At 47.8% G+C, this 7,955-nt stretch overlaps 1 long non-coding RNA gene across 1 annotated transcript; it reads right to left on the reverse strand.

Moving 5' to 3' along the window:
• Nucleotides 1-2,181: 2,181 nt before the first annotated feature.
• Nucleotides 2,182-7,676, reverse strand: LOC149916575 (uncharacterized). The gene is made up of 3 exons (XR_016469555.1): nt 7,404-7,676; nt 4,329-4,381; nt 2,182-2,768 (listed from the first exon to the last, which is right to left on the reverse strand). It is a non-coding gene; the product is annotated as an uncharacterized LOC149916575 (long non-coding RNA).
• Nucleotides 7,677-7,955: the final 279 nt, after the last annotated feature.

Genomic DNA, 7,955 nt, shown 5'->3' on the forward strand with positions numbered 1-7,955 from the left:
CAGCACAGCCAAGAAGAGGAACTGCAAGGTTGAATCTGAAGCGCTCTCAGTTTCACGACGTCACCTCTTTGCACCTCATGTGACAGTGCTGTGCTGTGGTCAACACAGAGGCGGTTTTGTTCCCGTTTCCCACCAGAATTAAGCCTGATTTTTCTAGTAATCTGAAGATTAAAAAAAAAAAAAAAAAAAGCCTTTTATTTTAATCTCATTGGCACTTCAAAGGAAAATTTGAATCATCTCTAAGCTGCTAGAACATTGCTCTCAGTTCCTCAGCCAGGAGATACAAAGAGTGCCTTCTGAAGCCTGGCAACCTTCCACAAGCAAAATCCCTGTCCTGTTTGGTGCTGGATGGGCTGTCAGAGCTCCTAGGGACTGATGCCCGACCCCATGGCCATCCCAGTAACCCGGCGGGCTGCTTTCTGTCCCAGAGGATGCAGAGGGGAGGCTTCATGGCAGCCTGCATCTCCGAGCTGCCCGATCTCAAGGAGCATTTGGACACGGCTCTCACACATACAGTTCGCCTTGGTGATCCTTGTGGGTCCTTTCCAACTCAGGATATTCCATGATTCTGTAAGTTATGCAGGAGAGAGCATGACTGGCGCTTGTGCTCACAGCATAGGCACTTGTTTGCTGTTGGCACTCTCTGGGCTGGTGCATGCTGCAAGCCATGGGGTTATGGCTGATGCTAAATTATCCAAAGCTGTGAAAAGATGCTTCAAATGTCTGTGTCCTTGGTTTTTATGGCTTAACTGGAGAACGAGAACTGTGCTGCTAAAAATACTTACATGTTCAGTGTAGCATTCTGTCTCTGAGGGAGAGCAATGGCCTCACAAAGTGAAGCCAAAGCTGTATATTATTACAAGCAATAAACCTACTGGAGTCTGTAGCTGGCGTGCTCTAAATTATGAGCCAGCCTTTCCAAAGCCTACAGCACAGAGGTGGGAAGACTGGAAAAGTAGCACAGTAGCTTTGCTTAAATTCAAGCAGACTAATTAAGGGAAAAGAAATCAATTGAGTAGCATGCTCTGTATTATTCTGAGAGGGCGTTCACACACCTGAGGGCACAGCAGCCCCCATCACCCTGCACCTCAGCCCTTCAGCCCATTGCTGCATGCCAGCACAAAGGGGACGTCTTGGGGACACCAGGAGCCTGGGCTGACAACGTGCTGAGCAAGATTGATTTGCTGCTACTAACATCAGCCCATTTAGGAATTTGTGAAAGGTGAGGCACTGAGGGAAAGTGAAAAGAGTTGAGGAGCACAGCGTGGTCAAAGAGTGTCCATGGATTCACAGCGTGATTTCCAAAGAACAGTTGTCTTGTGAAGATAGCTCCTTCCTGAGAAGCATTTGTTGACTGTATATATTTATATCTACAGACATAAAAATTTCAATCACTCCTTCTTTTGAAAGGCGTAATAGCAGCTGAGAAAACATTTGCCCTTTTTCAAAGGGCTTTATTTACATTAGCATTGGAGTGATTCAATACGGAGGCACCGGGCAGAGCTGGAGGGGACTTGCTTCTGCCCTTGAAGATGGAGTAGAGGCTTACATCAAAAGTGGGATTTAATCCTGCTATTTTTCACTTAAAAGATTTAGCAGAGTGCCTCCTTTTTACTTCAGCAGTGTCTCCAAGCACTCCCAGGCTTTAAAGAAGTAAAATACAGAGTGGTTTTTCTTATTTTTAAAGCTAGAAGTGGTCAGCTGGGGGAGAGGAGTCCTCCTCACATGCCCCAAGTCTTGGCCCCAGCCTCCCCAGCTCCAACACTTGTACTTCTGCTGCAATCTCTCTGACGTTTTCCAATCTTTTCACATTGATATTTTAACATTCAATATCAAGGTTACTCCAAGACATGTCCATACAGGGGTTGGGTGCTGTGGGTATAGCCATCTGTGCCATTAAGCCAACCCAAGCGGCCACATTGCAAACTTAATTCCTTTCAAAGGAGTGCTGGAGCCAAAGACTGGTGCAATTAGAAGGAAATATGGGAGAGGTTCGCTCATAAAAACTCCTCCACTGTTTTTTGTTTGATCTAATGGATCCCTCCAGCTGATGCAATTGGAGCAATTTGTCTGGTTCATGATGTGAAGGGGAAAACTATGGGGAAGAGGGCAGCAGGATGCTGCTGGCTGGTCCTGCACATCTCACTGTCAGACTTTCAAGCTTCTTTCTTGCTTCAAGTTGCATGCAGGGTTTTGTGGCTCCCTGGGGCATCATGCAGCTTTCCCCAGAGGCCAGCTAAATCAACGCACACGTCAATGTGTTGTTGCCATTCATATGTATCCAAATGAGGAGGAATAGCTTTACTTGGGTGTTTTTAAAACATTTCTAAAAACAGCCTGTGGTTTTGACCGAAGAAAATGCATGAATGATTTCCAGAAGAAAACTTGAGATCCAAGCACACTTACTACGTTTACATCTCCTGTGATACAGCTGCTCCGGCCTCACTTTCCAGGAGCAGGAGCAGCAAGAGTGTGCAGAACACAGAGAAAAAGCTCGGAAAATATGTGCACATGTGCCTGTTCTCCAGGCACTCATGGGAGAAGATAAACAATTTGCTTGGAAATAATCCTGACACCTTCCTCTCCTCATTTAGCAACCACTCAACCTGCTGAAGAAAGTGTGTTAGTTGACTTTAAAGCTGTCACAGGACCTAAAGACTGTTTTATCTCCTCCTTGGTGGCTGCTCTTTGGGTCTTCATGGGATGTTTGCAAGGAGGTGCTTAGCAAGGAGGTATACACACTGCTTTCATCTCTTCCTGTTACAACGCTGCAAAAAAATAAAGCAACCTTAAAAGAAAGGGCAGAGTAGGAGAGCTCACTGATATTATTGCTGCCACCTCTTCTTTGCCTGGGCTCTATTCAGATGTGTTCATGGTCTGCACGCACCAAACCTGCTCTGCCATGCCTGCCTGAGCTACTGCTGCATGGACAGGAGCACCAGGAGTGGCTTGAAAAAGTTTGCTAGTCTCTGCAATCTTGTGTTTTTAACACTACCAGTGTTCCCCTGTTATTGCTGTGATTGCCTTTGAAGCTTGGAACCAAATTGCAGCGAGCTCCCTGGGGGCCGCCTTGTTTGCATCCAGTTGGACATGGGTGAAACTATTTCTAGTCTGGATGGGTGCATGGAATCCAGCTCCAAAAAATGCTGTTGCTGCAAAAAGTCTGTGTTTAGCCCAGTCTTGTCTTGGAGGGAACACTGTTTTATTCAAACACGTGATCATCCATAGAACTTGGATAATGAATGTGGAATTAAAAGAAAAATCTCCATGCCCAGACACATCAGTGCTTCAGGCAACGGGAAAAAAAAAGAAATTCAAGGTTGGAAGTCATAAACAGGCAGTCCTCCTTTAACACAGTGCTGGTAGCCTGGCCCCATTAATTACTTTTGGGCTCAAGATGCTGCATGGCTCCTGGGTCCCTTAGCAGCTGACTGCAGAGCTCCCCTGGGCTGCCTGACCTCTGCTGGGGCTGCCCTCTGTCCCTTTCCTTAATGCTATCTTTTTCTTTATCTGCAGAGCTGGCCTTTTGCATATGTTTCTTGCTGGAGGCAACAGCATGACAGATTTCTTCTTTCCCCTTGAAAGTCAAGGCTCAAATACTTGACCGACCCTTTCGGTTGTGTACGTGGTCACCCAGACTGTGTTGCATGGGAATAAAAATGACATTATGCTACAGCACTGCTGAGCCCACGCAGCTGGAGAAGAAGAAAGAGGGAGCTCAGCACTCTGCTAAGGAGGAATTCGGGTGCTTGCAGCTACTCTCTGTTCTCCCCCACAGACAAATCCATAGGTTTCTCCTCCTGGCTGGCTGTGTCTGTGCACAAGGACATCTCCTGGGAGCAGGACCTGGAGGCAGCCTCCATTTGGAGGCTGTAGAGGGAACTACAAGATGGAACATGGTTGCTTGAGCTTTGTTTCCTTTTGGAAACTGGCAAAAAAGCACACAGTCAGCTGGCAGCTCCATCACCAGCAGCCAGCACAGGGAACAGGGCACTCCTGATACATGCACACAGTACACACCATATTAAAGCTGGAGAATTACTGATCTTCCACAAGCTGTTAATGACTACGTTGGCTCAGGTGGCTGCTGATGCTCCCTAGGGAAGCCCAGGTGATGCTCATTCTGGCAGCCCTATAGGAGCTCTACTTCCTCAGCCCCTTCTGCACCTCCTTTGTTTGTCCCATTTCTCCTTTTCACCATACAGTGCCCTAAGGCTGGCTCGTGTGCTTCAAGGTGTGATCGTATTGCTGATTGTGGCCATTTATGGCTTCTCCGTGACAAAGGCATGAAATCATCTTGAAACCCTCACCCAAATACATAGGTGTACCTGTAAGCCTTCACCGCCTGCAGGCGTGCAGCCCAGGACGTGTCTCAACAGTGCTGCAAAAAATCAGCAGTTTTCAAATTAAAAAAAAAAAAAATATATATATATATATATATCAGGCCATCCAGCTAGATCTTGTCAAATCCTCTCACCTGGGGGATGAAAACCCTCATTTACAAAGAAAAAAGAAAAAAAAGGTGAAGCTAACAAGTCTCAGTTGCATCCACACCTGCTCCTGTCCAAAAGCTGATGTCGACCCAAAGCTCAACTCGTGGGAAGCTGTCTCATGCTTCACATGTGCCCTGCACGCAGGGCACTGTGGCAGAAATGCTCAGTCATGGCTTGAAGCACTGATTGAGCACCTGGTGGAAGGCAGGGCCAACCCAGGGGAGCTCAGATGCATGCAGTGTATCTGAGTGATTGGAAGGGATGGAGCCAGGACCCACCCCTGCCCAGACCTCATTTAAGGGCTGGTGTAGGAGGTGTGGGTATCTTACTAGAGATCTCTCCTTACCTGAAGCCTTCTAAAGGTAAGTGGATTATTTCCTTTGTTTCTATGTCTAGAACTGTTGCATTTGAGTATATCCTTCCTTTGTTGCTGCCTAGATCTTTGCTACTGTATGTTGCTGTGCTTTGTGTTGTGGTGTTACAAGTGTGCTTCTGTAAGCCCTGTATCTGGTTGTCCTCTCTGACTTCAGAAGGAAACTGAAAACCAGTGTGCTGGGAAGGAGAAGTTCAAAGTGATTGCAGTAATGCTAATTCCATGTATCAGTTTTTCTCATGTGGCAAGAATACACAGTTCCTTTGACTTGGTAGCCTTAGGAAACTTGGCATCATCTCAGTGAAAGAGAAAAGTGGGATCTGTGGTGTGTGCATCTTGTGGCCTTTGTAGGCTCTGCAGCCTGGTTGTGAGCCTGGTGATGCCACCCAACAGAGCCCAGCTCTAGCTGGGGAGAGCTTAGAGGCAGCGATGCTATTTTCTCCCTCAGCCCACGGTGTCTGTAAGAAAGAAGCAATGGATGGAGGAGGTGATGCCTAGCCTGTGTGGTGGGGTTCCAGATAAAAGCCAGATCATAAAGTCATAGAACTTGGTTGGAAGGGACCTCAAAGATTATCTGGCTCCACCTCCCCTCTCCTCCCCCCTGCCCTGGGCTGGGTTTCCATTCACTGGATCAGACTGCCCAGGGCCCAATCCAACTTGACCTTGAATGCCTCCAAGGACAGGGTATCTAGAACCTCTCTCAGTAAGCACTGAAGACCATTTCATTCATCAGCCCAGTTCCTTTGCATCCCAAAGCTCATAGAGGTATTTCCAATGCATGCAATAGGAAGTGTGGATGCCCTTGGCAACCCCCTCTCCCCAGCAAACCTGTTCCATGCCAGATGGAGAAATGCAGGAGGTGCTGGTGGGAGGTACAACAAAAGAAGGGTATCAGAGCCAGCTGACAGGGCCTCCTCCTCCATCCTCATCCATGAAGAGGACTGGTTGCCCACCTGGCAGATGAGGTGGGTGTAGAGCAGAACCCAGGTGCATGCAGGCTGAAGCCTAACAAGCTGCAAGCTGTTCTCTTATGTCATTATATTTAGAGACAAGCAACCAGGATGTGTCTGGAAAGGTTACCAGGCTCCTTTCTAATGACTCATTTCAGAACAGTGGCGTCAGTAAGCCACAGTTTTTGCTTTGCTGTGATTTTAGAGGGTGTGAAGTACAAAAAAAAAAAAAATAAAAAAATAAAGAAGTCAGTTGAGCCCAAGTGATGGCAAGGCTGTATGGAGAAGCTGGGACTGAAACACAGCGCCTGTGCCTCAATGTGCAGTGCTCTGAGTGATATCTTTAGAGCTCCTTTAGCTTCAAAAGTCTGAAAAATCACTGTGGGTATCTCATATCTCCAAATTGATTTCAAATCATGGTCTTTTTTTTTCCCTCTTCCACAAAGAAAGCAAACAATTTTGAGCATCAAATGAGTACCATTGCTCTGCCCAGCAGTTTTTTGCCTTCTGCTTGCTGCCTACATATGTTGATTTTATTTCGTGGCTTTCTTGGAGGGTGGAAAAAAAAAAAAAATAAGAACGCTGTGCTGGGACGGGAATCTGACCTGCAGCCTGGGCTGCTGCTGCCCTCTCCTGGCTCTGACAGTGCCAAGAAACCGAGATTTTCCGAAAGAAAATCTTGCAAGCCTGAGTCCATTTTCCTAAAAGGGATTCTTGCAAGCTGGTACCCGGCTGGCCTTGCCCGTGAGCACAGCATGGCCTCATCCCCACCGCCGTCCCACTGCCTCTGCACCCTGGTGCCTCTTTTTTGAGTTTTCACTGCCCTTTTCAGACTTTTCCTGAGCTTTCCCATGTAGAGAGGAAAACGTCATATCCCAGAGATCCTCCTGGTGTTGGCCTCTCCAAAATGTGCCTGCTCAGGGTCTGCAGGATGACAGAGCATCCCGTGCAGCACAGAGCGCGCTGCGTGCAGCAGCTGCCTAATGGTTTCAAAAGCCACTTAGTGGCTCATTGCGGTGTGAGTGGGTGGAAGCTCAGCACCAGAGAGCTCAGAGGCAGCCGTGCAGCCCCTGCTTTCCTCCTGATGGAGTACAGGAAGAGGATTTTTCTTTCCCCAGAGAGCTGCTCTGTGTACCTGGCAGGGCATGGAGTTGAGCACCAGGAGCCTGGGCATACACAAGCATGGTTGTTTGCCCCTGATCCTTCTGCATGCTCTGTTGTGCTACAGGTCTACACAGCCCCATTGCAGCTGGGAGATGGGGGATCCCCAAGGCAGTGTCAGCTGTGCTTCCCACCAATGCTCTTCCAGTCAGGGATGGAGAACTCCGTTGTGGGCTATTAAATGTGAAGTCCCCAAGCCGCAACTCAGGTTGCAGATGGAAGTGCTGGTCTATTTATATGCTCCCCTTCAAAAGCCAGGCAGACCTTTGACTATCTATTGCTTTTTGAACAATTTCCAGCCTAGCTACATCCTGAGGTAGGGAGAGCAGAAATGTATTTGGTGAATTATGTATGTGTGTAGGGCTGTGGTGGTGATCTCCTCTTTGTGATCTCCACTTTTCCAGGCAATTATGAATATATCCTTACATCTGAGCAGCTTCTGAGCTATGTGTCTGGTGAAACCAAGCTCTTTCCTCAACAGGAGGAGGCAGGTGGTCCCATGAGGTGGAGGGGCAAGGCATTGATCCTGGGGACCTGCAAATCTTGATGCTCTGGGCAATTAAAAGCTAACGTGTTGTCAAACCATCAGATGTTCAGACCCTTCCATCCTGCCCTGATACATCCCAGACTGCAGCTGATGGAGCAACAAGGAGTTACGGGGGGTCTTCCTAGGGGTTGCATCATGACACAGAGGGTGCTTGTGTGAGTCCCACCCATTCACTGTTCCCCAGGTTTGGGTCCCACCACTCCAGGGCCATCTACTTGCTGGCTGCCAGTGCCCTGGTTTTCCTCTTTTTTTTTTCTCTTTTTTTTTTTTCCCTCTGCTTTGCCCTCAGCACTGGTACTTGGCCTGCTGCAATTCCCATCAAAATGGGATTACTGGGCATCAGTGTCTGGGACTGAGCTTTTCAGCATGAGGATGTACACCTGTATGTGTGGGTGTATCCTTAGATAAAGAATGCGCTTGAAAAATACCCC

This window comes from Phasianus colchicus, chromosome 10, assembly GCF_987193195.1.
Source record: "Phasianus colchicus chromosome 10, bPhaCol1.hap1.1, whole genome shotgun sequence".
In the NCBI taxonomy this organism is placed as follows: domain Eukaryota; kingdom Metazoa; phylum Chordata; class Aves; order Galliformes; family Phasianidae; genus Phasianus; species Phasianus colchicus.